Raw genomic sequence first — 19,405 nt, 5'->3', positions numbered from 1 at the left:
TTTCTTGAACTTTCAACAGTGAAGAAGGCCTGTATTTGCCTTTTCATAATCAATGACTTAGAGATCTTTCTTTCTACTGATACGTGAGTTCCCTCCTGTCCATTTAGCCTTTTATTTTATATATTTAAAAAATTTTTTTTAATGTTTATTTATTTTTGAGAGAGAGAGACCCAGAATCCAAAGCAGGCTCCAGGCTCTGAGCTGTCAGCACAGAGCCCGACACGGGGCTCAAATCCACAAGCTGTGAGATATGACTGAGCTGATGTTGGATGCTCAACCAACTGAGCCACTCAGGCACCCCTCATTCAGCCTTTTAGCTTGGCAATTAAATGTAGGACTTCTGTAGCATCTGCTGGTTCAATTTATGTGTAAACTTGAATCCCTGTGATTAATTTTATATGCATTTCTGCATAATGCATGTAATTTAAAACCTATATTAAAGTAATTTTAAATACCTTATTACATAAAGGAGATATTTTGTAAAATGTTATCTTGACATAAAAGTTTATATATGCTTAGCTCTAAATGTAACATTTAAATTGAAAGGTGTTTGAGAATTAAAGTGAAGACAGCATAGTATCATAAATATGATATCCTTAAAATTAAGTAAGAATCATAAGAGCAAGTCAATTGCTTTGGTGTTATTTATGTGATTGCTCAAGTAGAAATCATGGCTTTAACTTTGTATGCAAGAGATCATTTGCTATGATTCAGGATGCTATGAAATGGAAACTGTAAGTAGTCCTAGTTTACCCAAAACACTTTTAAAGAAATTTTATTTAAATCCATCTTAATTGACATATAGTGTAATAATGGTTTCAGGAGTAGAATTTAGTGATTCATCACTTACATGTAACACCCAGTGCTCATCCCAACAAGTGCCCTTCTTAATGCCCATCACCCATTTAGCCCATTCCCCAACCCAGCACCCTTCCAGCAACCCTCTGTATTTAAGAGTCTCTTTGGTTTGTCTCTCTCTGTTTTTATCTTATTTTTTCCTTCCCTTCCCCTATGTTCATCTGTTTTGTTTCTTAAATTCCACATGTAAGTGAAATCATATGATATTTGTCTTTCTCTGACTGACTTTTTCTTAGCATAGTATATTCTAGTTCCATCCACATTATTGCAAATGGCAAGATTTCATTCATTTTGATTGCCAAGTAATATTCAATTGTTTGTATATGCCACATCTTTTTTATCCATTCATCCATTGATGGACATTTGGGCTCTTCCCATAATTTGGCTATTGTGGTAGTGCTCCTATGAACACTGGGGTACGTGTGCCTGTTTGAATCAGCATTTTTGTATTCTTTGGATAAATACCTAGTAGTGCAATTTCTGGGCCATAGGGTAATTTCTATTTTTAATTTTTTGAGGGACCTTCATACTGTTCTCCAGAGTGACTACACCAGTTTGCATTCCCACTAAAAGTGCAAAAGTGTTCCCCTTTTTCTGTATCCTCGCCAACATCTTGTTTCCTGAGTTCATTTCAGCCATTCTGACAGGTGTGAGGTGGTATCTCATTGTGGTTTTCATTTGTATTTCTCTGATGCTGAGGGATGTTGAGCATTTTTTCATGGGTCTGTTAGCCATCTGGATGTCTTCTTTGGAAAAGTGTCTGTTCATGTCTTTTATTCATTTCTTCACTGTATTGTTTGTTTTTTGGGTGTTGAGTTTGATAAATTCTTTATGGATTTTGGATACTAACCCTTTATCTGATATGTCATTTGCAAATATCTTTTCCCATTCCATCAGTTGCCTTTTAGTTTTGTTGATTGTTTCCTTCTCTGTGCGGAAAATTTTTATCTTGATGAGGTCCCGATAGTTCATTTTTGCTTTTGTTTCCCTTGCCTCTGGAGACATGTCTAGTAAGAAGTTGCTGCAGCCGAGGTCAAAAAGGTGGTTGCATGTTTTCTTCCCTAGAATTTTGATGGTTTCCTGTCTTATATTTAGGCCGTTCATTTATTTTCAGTTTATTTTTGTGTATATTGTAAGAAAGCGGTCGAGGTTAATTCTTCCGCATGTCGTTGTCCAGTTTTCCTGTCATCATTTGCTGAAGGACTGTCTTTTTTCCGTTGGATATTCTTTCCTGCTTTGTCAGAGATTAGTTGGCCATACATTTGTGAGTCCATTTCTGGGTTCTCTGTTCCACTGATCTGTGCGTCTCTTTTTGTGCCAGTACCATATTGTCTTGGTGATTACAGCTTTGTAATACAGCTTGAAGTCTGGAATTGTGATGCCTCCAGCTTTGTTTTTCTTTTTCAACATTACTTTGGCTATTCAGGGCCTTTTCTGGTTCCATACAAATTTTAGGATTGTTTGTTCTATCTCTGTGAAGAATGCTGGGGTTATTTTGATAGGGATTGCATTGAATATGTAGATTGCTTTGGGTAGTATTGACATTTTAACAGTATTTGTTCTTCCATTCCATGAGCATGGAATGTTTTCCCATTTCTTTGTGTCATCTTCAATTTCTTTCATAAGCCTTCTGTAGTTTTCAGTGTACAGGTCTTTTTATCTCTTTGAGGTTAGGTTTCATTCCTAGGTATTTTATGTTTTTTGATGCAATTGTACATGGGATTGATTCCTTGATATCTCTTTCTGCTGCTTCACTATTAGTGTATAGAAATGCAACTGATTCCTGTACATTGATTTTATATCCTGAGACTTTGCTGAATTCATGTATCAGTTTGAGCAGTTTTTTGGAGGAGTCTTTTGGATTTTCCATGTAAAGTATCATGTCATCTGCAAAGAATAAAAGTTTGATTTCTTCCTTGCTGATTTTGATGCCTTTTATTTCTTTTTGTTGTCTGATTGCTGAGGCTAGGACTTCTAGTACTATGTTGAACAACAGTGTGAGAATGGACATCTCTGTTGTGTTCCTGACCTTAGGAGAAGACCTCTCAGTTTTTCCCCTTTGAGGATGGTATAAGTTGTGGGTCTTTCATATATGGCCTTTAGGATGTTGAGGTATGTTCCTTCTTTCCCAACTTTCTTGAGGGTTTTTTTTTTTTTTTTTAATCAAGAAAGGATGCTGTATTTTGTCAAATGCTTTTTCTGCATCTATGGAGAGAATCATGTGTTTCTTATCTTCTATTAATATGACATATCACATTGACTGATTTGCGGATATTGAACCAGCCCTGCAGCCCAGGAGTAAATCCCACTTAGTCGTGGTGAATAATTATTTTAATATATTGTTGGATTTGATTTGTTAGTATCTTGTTGAGAATTTTTGCATCCATGTTCATCAGGGAAGTTGGTCTGTAATTCTCCTTTTTAGGGGGGGTCTTTGGTTTTGGAATCAATGTAATGCTGGCTTCATAGACAGAGTTTGGAAGTTTTCCTTGCATTTCTATTTTTTGGAACAGCTTCAAGAGAATAGGTGTTAACTCTTCTTTAAATGTTTGGTAGAATCTCTGGAAATCCATCTGGCTCTGGACTCTTGTTTTTTTAGGAGATTTTTGATTACTTTGTCATGTCATAGAATGGGTTTGGAAGTTTTTCTTCGATTTCTATTTTTCGAACAGCTTCGATAAAATAGGTATTAACTCTTCTTTAAATGTTTGGTAGAATTTCTCTGGGAAGACATCCAGCCCTGGACTCTTTTTGGGAGATTTTTGATTACTGATTCAATTCCTTTACTGGTTATGGGTCTGTTCAAATTTTCTATTTTTCCTGTTTCAGTTTTGGTAGTTTTATGTTTCTAGGAATTTATTCATTTCTTCTAGATCACCCAATTTGTTGGCATGTAATTATTCATAATATTCTCTTATAATTGTTTGTATTTCTGCAGTGTTGGTTGTGATCTCTCCTTTTTCATTCATGCTTTTATTTATTTGGGTCCTTTCCTTTTTCTTTTTGATCAATCTGGTGTGGGGTTTATCAATTTTGTTAATTCTTTCAAAGAACTAGCTCCTAGTTTTGTTGATCTGTTCTATTTTTCTGATTTCGGTATCATTGGTTTCTGCTGTATTTCCCTTCTGCTGCTGGTTTTGGGCTTTCTTTGCTGTTCTTTTTGTAGGTCCTTTAGGTGTAAGGTTAGGTTGTGTACTTGAGACATTTCTTCCCTCTTTAGGAAGGCCTGGATTGCCGTATACTTCTCTCTTATGTCCACCTTTGCTGTATCCCAAAGGTTTTGGACTGTCGTATTTTCATTTCCATTGGCTTCCATGTACTTTTCAATTTGCTCTTTAATTTCTTGGTTAACCCATACTTTCTTTAGTAGGATGTTCTTTAGTCTCCAAGCATTTGTGATCTTTCCAAATTTTTTCTTGTGGTTGATTTCAAGTTTCATAGCATTGTGGTCTGAAAATATGCATGGTATGATATCAATCTTTTTGTACTTGTTGAGGGCTGATTTGTGACCCAGTATGTGATCTGTTCTGGAGAATGTTCCATGTGCACTCAAGAAGAATGTGTATTCTGCTGCTTTAGGATGAAATGTTCTAAATATTTCTGTTAAGTCCATCCAGTCCAGTCAAAACACTTTCTTTTTATGGCAGCATCAGCAATAATCACCAATTAGACCAAAAGAGGTGGTAACTGTTAGTATCAAATGAGAGTCTAGGAACCAGATAGAAGATACAAAGCACTGACTGCTCTAGATACCATAGTAAATTGAAATGTTCTGACACTAATTTCATTAACAGGTTTATCATGTTTGAAGTAATGGTTCTGAAGCAGTGGTATTATATACTTTATCAGCCTGTACTGTTCTTCCATAGCCTCTGTAAGAGTTTAAAATATTTTTAATGTCCTCTATTAAAGAATAAGCCCAGACATCAACAAAAATGTATTCAACCTATTTACTGAGATGGTGGTATTTAGTGGGTACAAACTACGGGCTATTAAGTGTATGATTTGTTAGATTGTTAAAAATATATTGAAAATTAACTTAAAGATTCCCATTACCAGCTTTGTGGACATCTTAAGGGTCTAGGGTCCCAGTTTGAGACTTTTTGGTCCAGAGATAACTAGAAAATATAGAAAATGAGTTAAATGTGTATAATTCATAGAATTTATTTAATGTTTTCATATATCATCCTCTTATAGGAAAAATTTGTTATTACTTATTGGTGGAGGGGAGAGATTAATGAAACACCATAATGCTGTATGGTCCTACAGCTGTCACAAGCCATTTCTGTAGTCTATCATTGGGCAGTGGACCATTTTACCAACTCAGATAAGGAAATGGAAAAATTATAGATGAATGAGCTTCTTGTCTTTAAAGTGCCATGGGGTAGTACTCCTCCCACCAGCCCTGTGTAAATGGTACTATCAGGGTTGGTTACTTTTTACTGTGGAATTGAGAGAAGCTCCCTCAAAGCATGGGGATGGGTACGGTCACCAACAACAGTATGGTTTGTATCACAGGGAATATTTGTTGGAAGAACCTTTTAAAAATTGTTTAGCTCAACCTTATTACTCACTTCAACTGTATTCTACTAGAAAGTAAGCTCCATGCACAACTTTGTCATCTTTGATCAGGGCTGTATATGCGCAGCACCAAAAATATGCCTGACACATAGACTCTAGTGTTCTGTAGCTGTTGGTGGAACTGAACTTTCTGAACACAGATCCCAGTCTAGAATTCAAGCAGGAGAGGGGAAATCAAGGAGCAATGGGACACACACAGTTCCATGGTCCCCTTCAAAAGAAGCTCATAGTGTCTGGGGGCAGAGAGACTTGAAAACAAGGAATTGGACACAAGTAATCTATTTCATTTTTTTAGCGTTTTATTTACTTTTGAGACAGAGAGAAAGAACAAATAGGGGAGGGGCAGAGAGAGAAGGGGACAGAGGACCCAAAGCGGGCTCCATGCTGACAGCAGCAAGCTGGGGCTCAAACGCATGAACTGTGAAGATCATGACTTGAGCCGAAGTCGGACGCTCAACCAACTGAGCCACCCAGGCGCCCCAGTAGTTTATTTCAGAAATCCATGGTAGAAGTGCTCTCTGGATGGTATGAAATATACTTTAAAATACTTCATTTGGGGGGCATCTGGGTGGCTCAGTCGATTAAACATCCAACTTCAGCTGAGGTCTTGATCTCACAGTTGGTGGGTGCTGACAGCTCAGAACCTGGAGCATGCTTCAGATTCTCTGTCTCTCTCTGTGTCCCTCCTCTACTCAGGCTCTCTGTCTCTCTCAAAATAAATAAATAAACATTAAAAAAAAATACTTCATTTGAAATAGTGTGGTATGTATATGTGTTTTTTATTTTAATCTCTAAGCATGGCTAGTTAACATTTGAAGTGTTATGTAGCACTTGAAAGACTATATTGTCAGAACCTTCACCGTATAGGCTCTGATAAGCCCTTCAATTATTTCTATAATCATCCAGCACCTAAGGTTTATTAGCTAGCATAACATATGTTAGAAATAATTTCTAAATTTTTAAATTTTGTAATATTCCAGCAAATATAAAAGTGGAGAGAACAATAAAATGAACCCCTGTATACTGATTACCCAGATTCTGCAATTTTGAAGATAAATAATTTTTCATGGTGAAATGAGTATTGTTCAAGATGTGGCTTAGCTACAAATATTTTACAGGCATTTCTGCCCTTGCATGATAGGATTTAAGAATCTAGTGAGCTCTGTAGCCTGTTCCTTCTATGGAACATTGCCCTGTGGCTGGGAATTTTATTTGGCTCTGTGTTTAGCTGTTAGTGGAAAATTCACTTACCTGATTCTGACCAGAATCCTGCTACTAAAATATTGCCTTGAGTGAACTGTCATGCAAGATATTTATTGTAATATCTAAAAGGATGGAAAGCTAGCTGGAACTTCATGATACTATATGACACAAAAATTTTTTAAGTGCTATAAAATATATATAACAAAAATTTGCCTTTTTAACTATTTTTAAGTATACAGCTTAGTATCCTTAAGTACATTCACAGTTTTGTGCAACCATCACTGCTGTTTTTTTGAAAAATTTTTCATTACTCCAAACAGAAACTCTGTACCCGTTAATAAATATCTTCCCGTTTCTCTATCCCCCCAGCCCCTGGTAACCTCTAACTAACTTCCTATTTTTACAAATTTGCCTATTCTAGATATATAAGTGGAATCATACAGTATTTGTCCTTTTGGTCTGGCTTATTTCACATAGCATAATGTTTTCAAGGTTCATCTACACTGTCACATGTTTTAGTACTTCATTTCTTTTTATGACTGAATAGGATACCATTGCATGGACATACCACATTTTGTTTATCCATTCATCTCTTGACGAATACCTGGGTTGTTCCCACTTTTTGGCAATTGTGAATAATGCTGCAATAAACACTGGTGTACATGTATTTGTTTTGAGTTATTGTTTTCAGTTTTTTTTGAGTAGGAGTAGAATTACTGGGTCATACGGATAATTGTATGTTTAATTTTTTGAGAAATTGTCAAACTTTTTCACAGCAGCTGCACCATTTTACGTTCCTACCAGCAATGTCTGAGGGCTCCAATTCCTCCACATTCTTGTTAGCACTTGTTATTTTCCTTTTTCTTAAAAAAAAAAAAATTATTATAGTCATTCTAGTGGGTATCTCATAATGATTTTGATTTGCATTTCCCTAGTGAATAATGATGTTGAGCACTGTGTCGTGTACTTATTGGCCATCTTGTGTCTCTTCTTTGGAGAAATATCTATTCAAGTCCTTTGCTTAATTTTGAATTGGGCTGTCTTTTTGTTATTGACTTCTAATAGCTCTTTATGTATGTATTCTGAATATTAAGTCTTTATATATGATTTGCACATATTTTCTCCTACTCTGTAGGTTGTCTTTATACTTTATTGATAAACATCCTTTGGACAGAGTTTTTAATTTGGACGAAGACCAATTTGTCTCTTTTTTCTTTTGTTGCTTCTGTTTGACTTTTTCATTAAGCACAATTATGTTAAGATTCATTCACTTTGTTGCATGTATCAATAATTTATTTTTTGATTGCTGAGTAGTATTTCATTGTGACTGGATATGTCACAGTCTGTTTACCTGTATGCCTTTTAATAGACATTTGGGTTGTTTCCAGTTCTTGGCCATTACAAATCTGCTATGAACATTCATGTATGTCTTTGTATGGACATATATTTCTTTTTCTCTTAGGTAAGTGTTTAGATGTGAAATGGCTAGATCATAGGGTAGGTGTGTGTTTCATTTTTTAAGAAATTGCCAAACTTTTCCAAAGTAGTTTTACTATTTTAATTCCTACCAACTGTGTGAAAGTTCGGGTTTTTCTTGATCTTCACCAACATTTGGTATGATTAGTCTTTTTAATTTTAGCAATTCTAATTGGTGCGTAGGGGTATCTATCTCATTGTGGTTTAAAAATTTTCATTTCCCTAATGACTAATGATGTTGAGCATCTTTTCATGTGTTTCATGTGTTTATTTCATGTGTTTATTTGCCTTCTATATATTTTCTTTGGTTTAATGTCTGTTCAAATATTTTGCCTTTTTAAATTGGGTGATGTATTTTCTTATTGTTCAATTTTGAGTGATCTTTGTGTATTCTGGATACAAATCTTTGATCAGGCATATGCTTTGCAAATATTTTTCTCCCAGTCTGTGTCCATGTTTTCATTCTCTTAGAGTCTTCTGAAGAGCAAGATATTTTTTGTTTTGAGTTTTTGTTTTCAGGTTTTCTTTTTTTTTTGCTAGGAGTAGAATTACTGGATATCTTTCAAGAAAAATAGTTTATAAACTTTTTTCTTTGTAGATTGTGCTTTTGGTATTATATCTAAGAATTCTTTGCCCAGCCCAAGTTCACAGAGATTTTCTCCTCTGTTTTCTTCTGGAAGTTTTATAGTTTTAGGCCTTACATTTAGGTCTGTGATCCATCTTAAGTTAATTTTTATATGTGGTGTGAGTATAGATCCAAGTTCCTTTTCGTGCATATGAGTGTTAAGTTGTTCGAGTATTGTCTGTTGAAAAGACTATCCTTTTTCCATTGGATTGCATTTGCAACTTTGTCAAAAATCAGTTATCCATATATTTCTGGGTTTATTTCTAAACTATATTCTATCTGTACTACTGATCTATTTATTTTTATACCAATGCCATGTTGCTTTGGTTATTGTAGCTTTATAACAACTCTTGAAACCTGGTAGTGTTATTCCTCAAATTGTTCTTTTTCAAAGTTATTTTAGGCATTCTTGCTTCTCAGTATACACATCTGAATTTTAGTATCAGCTTGCCATTTCCTACAAAAAAAAAAAGGCTTCTGGGATTTTGATTGGGATCGCATTGAATCTATAGATCAATTTGAGGAGAATTGGCATCTTAATAATATTGAGTCTTCAGACCCATCAACATGGTATATATTAGTTTTTTAAGACCTTTTAAAATTTCTGTCAACAATATTTGTGGTTTTAAGTTGCCACATCTTTTGTCAGATATAAAGTATTTCACATTTTTTGATGTTATAGTAAATGGTATTTTAAAGTTTCAATTTCTTATTGTTCATGCAAGTATATAGGAATACAATTTATTTTTATATTTTTATATTTTGATATTCTGTTGCTAAAACTCATTTAGTAATTCTAGTAGGTTTTTTTTGTAGATTATAGTGGATGTTCTGCATGGAGGATTATGTTGTCTGTGAATAATGTTATTTCTGGGAGACTTTACTGCTAGATTTCAAGAATTGCTATAATGCTAGTCATCAAGGCAACATGGTATTGGCATAAGGAAAAGACATAGATCAATGGAGTAGAATATAGACCTGGGATAGACCCACTCATATATCGTCAACTGATGTTCATAAAGGCACAAAAGTAATTCAGTGGCAACAGTATAGTCTTTTGAACAGTGGTGCTAGAACAAACTGAATATCCTATGAGTATCTAAAAGTGAATCTTGATGTCTATACAATATACAAAATTAATTCAAAATGGATCATAGACTAAACTTACAAGCTAAAACTATGCAGAAGAAAACATAGAAGAAAACATTTTTGGCCTTGAGGTAGGCAAAGATTTCCTAGACAGGAACACAAAAAATCCTAATCACAGAAGAAAAAATTGATATATGGGTATCAAAATTAAAAAATTTCACATACTAGGGAAATAAAAAGGCAAAACAAATAGTGGGAGAAAATATTCTCAAAATGTGTATCTAACAATGGACTTGTATCCAGAATTTGTAAAGAATTCTTGGACTTAGCAAGCAATAAGTTAAAAAAAAAAGAAAAATGTGAGAGTGAAAGGTTTGACCAGACACTTCACAAAAGAAGATATGCTACTAAACACATGAAAAGATGCTCAACATAAATAGCCAGCAGGGAAATAGTTATTAAAGCCACAATGAGATATCCCTTACATCTTTTAGAATGGCTCAAATTAAAAAGGCTAACAATTCCAAGAATGAGAATGAATAGGAGAATGTGAATCATCAGATACTCTCATGCAAGGCTAGTAGGAATATAAAATGGTATGACCATGATGGGAAACATTTTGACAATTGCTTTATAAATTTAAACATATACTTACTGTGTAACCCAGCGAACCTGCTTGTAGCCACTTAGCCAGGCAAAATAAAACATCTGTCCACAAAAAGACATGAATGTTCTTAGCAGCTTTATTCATAATAGCCCCAAACTAAATAAAACCCAAATATCCAACATATGAATAAACACATTTTGGTATATTCATACAACTGAATGAATGTAACTCATCCATAAAAGGAATGTCTTAATAATAAACTTATTAACATGGACAAATCTCAAAAATATGCTCAGTGAATGAAGCCTGACACAAAGGAATACATGCTGTATGATTTTATAACAGACAAAACTCATCTGTAGTCACAGTTATCAGATTTAGGGGTTGCTTAGGACTGAGTAGGGAGGGGGATTGATTGCTAGTGGGCTTGAAGGGACTTTCTTCAGAGGTAAAAATGTTCTATATCTTGATCAGGGTGATGATTACATGGACATATACATTTGTCAAAACTCATTGAGCTAAACATTCTGTAAGTGTTCATTTTATTAGATGTAGATATGCCTTACCATAGTTCACTTAAAAAAAATCAGTTCTAAGTAGATCTAAATGTGAAAGCTCATACTGGCACAAAAACAGACACTCAGGTCAATGGAACAGAATAGAGAACCCAGAAATAGACACACAAATGTATGGCCAACTAATCTTTGACAAAGCAGGAAAGAATATCCAATGGAATAAAGATAGTCTTCAGGAAGTGGTGCTGGGAAAACTGGACAGCAACATGCAGAAGAATGAACCTGGACCACTTTCTTACACCATTCATAAAAATAAACTCAAAATGGATGAAGGACCTAAACGTAAGACAGGAAGCCATCAAAATCCTAGATGAGAAAGCAGGCAAAAACTTCTTTGACCTTGGCCGCAGCAACTTCTTACTCAACACATCTCCGAAGGCAAGGGAAATAAAAGCAAAAATGAACTATTGCGACCTCATCAAAATAAAAAGCTTCTGCACAGAAAAGGAAACAATCAGCAAAACTAAAAGGCAACTGATGGAATAGGAGAAGATATTTGCAAATGACATACCAGATAAAGGGTTACTATCCAAAATCCATAAAGAACTTATCAAATTCAATGCCCAAAAAACAAATAATCCCGTGAAGAAATGGGGAAAAGACATAAATAGACAGTTCTCCAAAGAAGATATCCAGATGGCCAACCGACACATGAAAAAATTCTCAACCATCAGGGAAATACAAATCAAAACCACAGTGAGATACCACCTCACACCTGTCAGAGTGGCTAACATTAACAACTCAGGCAACAACAGATGTTGGTGAGGATGCAGAGGAAGAGCATCTCTTTTGCACTGCTGGTGGGAATGCAAGCTGGTGCAGCCACTCTGGAAAACAGTATGGAGGTTCCTCAAAAAATTAAAAATAGAATTACCCTACGACCTAGCAATTGCACTACTAGGCATTTATCCAAGGGATACAGGTATGCTGTTTCGAAGGGGCACATGCACCCCAATGGTTATAGCAGTGTTATTGATAATAGGCAAAGTGTGGAAAGAGCCCAAATGTCCATCAATGGATGAATGGATAAAGAAGATGTGGTATACATATATAATGGAGTATTACTCGAAAATCAAAAAGAATGAAATCTTGCCATTTGCAACTACATGGATGGAACTAGAGGGTATTATGCTAAGCGAAGTTAGTAGAGAAAGACAAATATCATATGACTTCACTCATATAAGGAATTTAAGATACAAAACAGAGGAACATATGGGAAGGGAAGCAAAACTAGTATAAAAACAGGGAGGGGGACATAACATAAGAGACTCTTAAATACGGAGAACAAACAAAGGGTTACTGGAGGGGTTGTGGGAGGGGAGATGGGCTAAATGGGTAAGGGGTATTAAGGAATCTATTCCTAAAATCATTATTGCACTATATGCTAACTAACTTAAATGTAAGTTAAAAAAATAAATAAAATAAATATGAAAGGTCAAATAACAATCTCCTTAAAGATAACACGGGAGGTGAGGCACCTGGCTGGCTCAATTGGAGCCAGCTCAAATTGGCTGGAGCATGTGAATCTTGACCTTGGAGTCATGAGTTCAAGCCCCATGTTGGGCATACAGCTTATTAAAAAGTTTTTTTTCTTAATGGGAACATGGGAGAATTTCTTGAACAGGATACACAAAGAGTTGGTTAAGTGTCCAACTTTTGATTTCAGCTCAGGTCATGATCTCACAGTTCATGAGATCAAGCCCCATGCCAGGGCTCTGCGCTGACAGTGCGGAACCTGTTTGGGATTCTCTCTCCTCTCTCTCTGCCTCTCCCCTGCTCACATGCTCTTTCTCTCAAAGTAAATAAGCTTCAAAAAAAAACAAAAAACAAAAACCCACTGAAGTTAAACTACCTTAAAACCTGAAACTTTTGTCTGAAAGTTTCTGATTTTCATATACATGAAAATGTATATGTATATACATATATATGTCCTATGTATATTTTTTCTTGAAAATTGCTTCATATCCAAAAAGTATAAATAACTCCTACTCATTACTAGGGAAAAAAACCCCAAATATCTAAATGAAAAAAGGACAATAATGTGAATAAGCAGCTCATAAAAGAAGATTTCCTAATAGTCCATAAACATATGAAAAGCTGCTGTGTATCTTTAGTCACCAGAGAAACGCATATCTAGTCATAATGCAGTCCCAGTATATACTCACTGCAATGACTGAAGTAGACAAATGGTACTGAATGTTAAGGCTGAGAGCAACTGTCATTCTGCCTCATTGGGGGGTGGAAGTGTTCTCTGTACAACCAATTTCGGAAGCTATGGCAGCGCACCCATGTCTTATGACTAAACAGTTTCTCTTCTACAATATACACCACAGAACAGTATGTGTATCAGGATACATCTTCAAAAATATTCATAGCATTTTATTTGTGAATAGCCACAAATTAGTAACTCCCCAAATATCCATTAATGGTAGAATGGTTAAATTGTTTTGTAGTCAAACAGTGGAATAGTATAAAACAATGAGAAGGTACAACCTACTCTATGCACCTACATGGATGAATCTCACAAATAGAATGTTGACTGAAGGAAGACTGATAAAATACCCATGAAAGATTCCACTTACATAAAATTCAAATAGGTAAAAATGAGTTTTTGGTGTTGGAAGCTGGAATTGTGGTTACTTTTGGGTAAAAAGAGGCACCGGGAGTACTGGTTTCTTGATCTGGGTGGTGGTTACATGGATATGCCTATTTTGTATAATTGATCATACTTTGCATTCATGATTTGTACACTTCTCTGTTTATAATCCTTGATTTTAAAGAGTTTATTTTTATTTAAAAATTTTTTTGAGAGAGAGAGGGTGGAAATGAGTGAGGAGCAGAGAGAGAGAGAGACAGAGAGAGAGAGAGAGAGAGAGAGAGAGAGAGAGAGAGAGAGAGAGACAGACAGAAGCAGGGCTCACCTGAAGCAGACTCATGCTCACCCGATGTGGGGCTTATGTTCACCCTTAGCGAGGCTGATGCTCACCTGAAGCGGGGCTTGAGCTCACCTGACGTGGGACTCAAACTCACAAACCCTAAGATCATGACCTGAGCCAAAGTCAGATGCTTAACAACTGAGCCACCTGGGCACCCAAAGACTTTATTTTAAAAAACTAGTGAAGGCAAAGTAAAGATATTTTCAGGAAAAGATTACATGGTGTTTTTTTGGTAGTGTGACTGGATATGAGATTAATGTACAGAAGTCAATAGTTTTTCTTTAATAATTAGCATCCAGAAATGGAAGTGGTAAAAACCATTCCACTTACAGTAGTGGGCAGCTTCACTTTGGTACAGCCTGAGATCTTGTTTAGGCTCCTAGTGCTTGCCTCTTGCTTTTAGCATTAGGGCTTCTCTGTAATCGCTCTCCAGTGCCTACCATGGGAACTTCCTTAGGTTGTACAAACCAGTGTGAAGGGTATTTCATGCCTCGTGAAGCAAACTTTGGTCGGTGGGAGGTAGGAATCAATAGATCCATGCTTCCCTTTTTCTCACTTCAGACTGACAGTCTTGACATGCATTTTATACAGTTTCTCATATTGGCCTTTGTAGCCAATTATTGGACCCACCACCATACCACTTTTATTGGCTTTCTTTCCTTGGTAAGTTTACTCTGTATTCAACTCCTATTCCCAAAGTATTCATGCATGAGCCTTCTTCTCAGACTCTGTTCAGCTCCCCATAACAAAGAATTACATGGCCTAAAAGTGCTGAGGTTGAGAAATCCTGTTATCTGAAGCCAGCGGTTTGCTCTTCAGTATTCAGTCTCTGCGACTTTGGGGAATAACCACTGAGTGTTAATTTTTGTGTGTATAAAATGATAATAATAGAATCAAACGGAGTCCTTAATGTTTAAACGAGGTAAGCTCTCTAATTTAATGCCTGGCACAAAGAACAGTTCAATAAAGGGCAGCTATTGATGTTTCCTTTTCAAGTTTATATGCTACTTTCCGACACTCCCAAAGTCATTTTCCCTGACTGTGAAAACTCTTTCCTAGACACCAAGTTCTCAAGTCCTTATAAAAAACTATTCAGGGGGCGCCTGGGTGGCTCAGTCAGTTGAGCCTCTGACTTCAGCTCAGGTCATGATCTCGCGGTCTGTGAGTTTGAGCCTTGCATCGGACTCTGTGCTGACAGCTCAGAGCCTGGAGCCTGCTTCGGATTCTGTGTCTCCCTCTCTCTGCCCCCTCCCTGCTCATACTCTGTCTCTCTCTCTCTGTCAAAAATAAATAAACATTAAAAAAAAAAACTGCTACAGAACCCAGTAGGGAGAAGACACAAATATCATTCATGTGAAGATTTAAATGCACATGTAGGTTTTTCCATTTTGTAAGTTTTTAGCTGTGTTAAGATGACAGTGTGTTAGAGACTCAACATTACAATAGAAAGGTTGTTTTGCCAGAAGCAGCCCATGTCAAAGTTCATTGTAAAATTTTGAGAGCAATAATAAACAGTAGGAGGCAGAAGGATGCATTTTAAAACACTAGAAAAGCCAGAGGATATAGTATATAAACACCGTTAAGTAAACAAAATAACACTAAAATATATAAAATAGGAAATGTAACAGTTTTTTTTTTTTTTTAATAGCAACATCTGTGGCGGGGGGGGGGCATTATTGGAGGCAATCTTATGCGTTTAGGAGGTTTAGTAGCAATCCTTGGCCTCACCCACAGTCTGCCTGTAGCACCTACACACCCCCATACCCTCAGTTGTGACAACTCAAAGTGTCTCCAGACATTGTTAGATGTATCCTGGGATGTAAAATCATCTTTGCTTGAGAACAACTGAGATAAGCCTAGATTGGAATTCTAGCTCCTGGACTATGGCACTGGGAATTTGAACACAATACCTAACTCCTAAAACTTAGTTTTCTTATATGAGATGATGTATGTACAGTGCTTAGCCTAGCACCTGACACACAGGAGTTCAATAAATGATAGCAATTACTTTGATGCTAAAGCTTGTTCTCTTTTTTGCCACTCTGCCTGTTTATCCTCTAAAAATGAATTGCCCCTTTATGTAGCCTGTGGTTAATCTGTTGAACAAGAATTTTTCATCTGATATCATCAAAAGACATTGAGCTTTCATGTGGGAAATTAATATAGGCTTTAGGTTTACTTTCTTCCTGGCCATGGTTTGCTTTTCATCCTTTTGTTTTTTTGTTTGACTTGGGCAGAGTTAGGAGTACGTTATTTCATTTGAGCCTCTTCCTGACATAACATTGTGTATGGTGTTCATTGAATATTTGTAACCTCTTGAATTAGACTCAGCATATTAAAGACTAGTTCAAGCCTGTAGCAATCAGACGTATAGAAATTGGAAAGATAAAACTAAATCTTTTTTTTTCTTGGTACTTTGAAAAAAATTATTAAAAGTTTTAAAAAATTATTTTTTAATTTACATCCAAGTTAGTTAGCATATAGTGCAACAATGATTTCAGGAGATTTCTTAATGCCTCTTACCCATTTAGCCCATCCCACCTCCCACAACTCCTCCAGTAACCCTTTGTTTGTTCTCTGTATTTAAGAGTCTCTTATATTTTGTCCCCTTCCCTGTTTTTATACTAGTTTTGCTTCCCTTCCCATATGTTCCTCTGTTTTGTATCTTAAATTCCTTATATGAGTGAAGTCATATGATATTTGTCTTTCTCTGATTGACTAATTTCACTTAGCATAATACCCTCTAGTTACATCAACGTAGCTGCAAATGGCAAGATTTCATTCTTTTTGATTGTCGAGTAATACTCCATTGTATATGCATACCACATCTTCTTTATCCATTCATCCATCGATGGACATTTGGGCTCTTTCCATACTTTGACTATTGTTGATAGCGCTGCTGTAAACATTGGGGTGCATGTGCCGCTTCGAAATGGCACACCTGTATCCCTTGGATAAATGCCTAGTAGTGCAATTGCTGGGTCGTAGGGTAGTTCTATTTTTAATTTTTTGAGGAACCTCCATACTGTTTTCCAGAGTGACTGCACCAGTTTGCATTTCCACCAGCAGTGCAAAAGAGATGCTCTTTCTATGCATCCTCACCAACATCTGTTGTTGCCTGAGTTGTTAATGTTAGCCATTCTGACAGGTGTTGAGGTGGTATCTCATTGTGGTTTTGATTTGTATTTCCCTGATGATGAGTGATGTTGAGCATTTTTTCATGTGTCAGTTGGCCATCTGGATGTCTTCCTTGGAGAAATGTCTATTCATGTCTTTTACCCATTTCTTCATGGGATTATTTGTTTTTTGGGCATTGAGTTTGATAAGTTCCTTATGGATTTTGGATACTAACCCTTTATCTGATATGTCATTTGCGAATATCTTCTCCTATTCCATCAGTTGCCTTTTAGTTTTGCTGATTGCTTCCTTCGCTGTGCAGAAGCTTTTTATTTTGATGAGGTCGCAATAGTTCATTTTTGCTTTTATTTCCCTTGCCTTCGGAGATGTGTTGAGTAAGAAGTTGCTGCGGCCAAGGTCAGAGAAGTTTTTGCCTGCTTTCTCATCTAGGATTTTGATGGCTTCATGTCTTACATTTAGAACTTTCATTTTGAGTTTTGAGTTTATTTTTATGAATGGTGTAAGAAAGTGGTCCAGGTTCATTCTTCTACATGTCGCTGTTCAGTTTTCGCGGCACCACTTGCTGAAGAGACTGTCTTATTCCATTGGATATTCTTTCCTGCTTTGTCAAAGATTAGTGGGCCATGTGTTTGTGCGTCCATTCCTGGGTTCTTTGTTCCATTCCAATGATCTGAGTGTCTGTTTTTGTGCCAGTACTATACTGTCTTGCTGATTATAGCTTTGTAGTACAGCTTGAAGTCTGGGATTGTGATGCCTCCAGCTTTGGTTTTCTTTTTCAAGATTGCTTTGGCTATTCGGGGTCTTTTGTGGTTCCATACAAAATTAGGATTGTTCTAGCTCTATGAAGAATGCTGAAGTTATTTTGATAGGGATTGCATTGAATATGTAGACTGCCTGGGTAGTGTTGACATTTTAAACAGTATTTGTTCTTCCTATTCAGGAGCATGGAATATTTTTCCATTTTTTTTGTGTGTTGTCTTCAATTTCTTTCATAAGCTTTCTATAGTTTTCAGTGTATAGATTTTTCACCTCTTTGGTTAGATTTATTCCTAGGTATTTTATGATTTTTGGTGTGTCAGTGGGATTGATTCCTTGGTTTCTCTTTCTGTTGCTTCATTGTTGGTGTATAGGAATGCAGCCAATTTCTGTGCATTGATTTTACATCCTGCCACTTTGCTGAATTCATGGATCAGTTTTAGCAGTTTTTTGGTGGAGTCTTTTGGGTTTTCCACATAGAGTATCACGTCGTCTGTGAAGAGTGAAAGTTTGATCTCCTCCTAGCCGATTTAGATGCCTTTTATTGCTTTGTGTTGTTTGATTGCTGAGGCTAAGACTTCTAATACTATGTTGAATAGCAGTGGTGAGAGTGGACATCCCTGTCTTGTTCCTGACTTTAGGGGTAAAGCTCTCAGTTTTTCCCCATTGAGGGTGATATTAGTGTTGGGTCTTTCATATGATCTTTTATGATCTTCAGGTATGATCCTTCTATCCCTACTTTCTTGGGGGTTTTTATCAAGAAAGGATGCTGTGTTTTGTCAGACGCTTTCTCTGCATCTATTGATCGGATCCTGTGGCTCTTGTCCTTTGTTTTATTGATGTGATGTATCACATTGATTGTTTTGCAGATGTTGAACCAGCTCTGCATCCCAGGTGTAAATCCCACTTGGTCGTGGTGAATAATTTTTTTAATGTATTGTTGGATCCAGTTGGCTAGTATCTTGTTGAGGAGTTTTGTGTCCATGTCCATCAGGGAAATTGGTCTATGATTCTCCTTTTTAGCAGGGTCTTTGTCTTGTTTTGGAATCAAGAGTTTGGAAGTTTTCCTTGCATTTCTATTTTTTGGAACAGCTTCAAGAGAATAGGTGTTAACTCGTCTTTAAATGTTTGGTAGAATTCCCCTGGAAAGCCATCCAGCCCTGGACTCTTGTTTTTTGGGAGATTTTTGATTACCAATTCTATTTCTTTACTGATATGGATCTGTTCAAATTTTCTATTTTTCCTATCTCAATTTTGGTAGTTTATATGCTTCTAGGAATTTATCCATTTATTCCAGGTTGTCCATCTTATTGGTGTGTAGTTGCTCATAATATTCTTTTACTATTGTTTTTATTTCTGCTGTGTTGGTTGTGGTCTCTCCTCTTTCATTCTTGATTTTATTTATTTGGGTCCTTTCCTTTTTCTTGATCAAACTGGCTAGGGGTTTATCAATTTTGTTAATTCTTTCAAAGAACCAGCTTCTGGTTTCATTGATCTGTTCTATTATTTTTTTGTTTGTTTGGTTTTGGTTTTGATAGCATTGATTTCTGCTCTAATCTTT

At 36.2% G+C, this 19,405-nt stretch overlaps 1 protein-coding gene across 4 annotated transcripts in view; it reads left to right on the top strand.

Moving 5' to 3' along the window:
• Positions 1-19,405, top strand: part of RNF169 (ring finger protein 169) — a 108,267-nt gene that overhangs the window by 45,850 nt on the left and 43,012 nt on the right. The gene's annotated exons all lie outside the window — the stretch shown is intronic.

Source organism: Felis catus, chromosome D1 (genome assembly GCF_018350175.1).
Source record: "Felis catus isolate Fca126 chromosome D1, F.catus_Fca126_mat1.0, whole genome shotgun sequence".
NCBI classification, from domain to species: domain Eukaryota; kingdom Metazoa; phylum Chordata; class Mammalia; order Carnivora; family Felidae; genus Felis; species Felis catus.
This window is presented reverse-complemented; position numbering and strand designations above follow the sequence as displayed.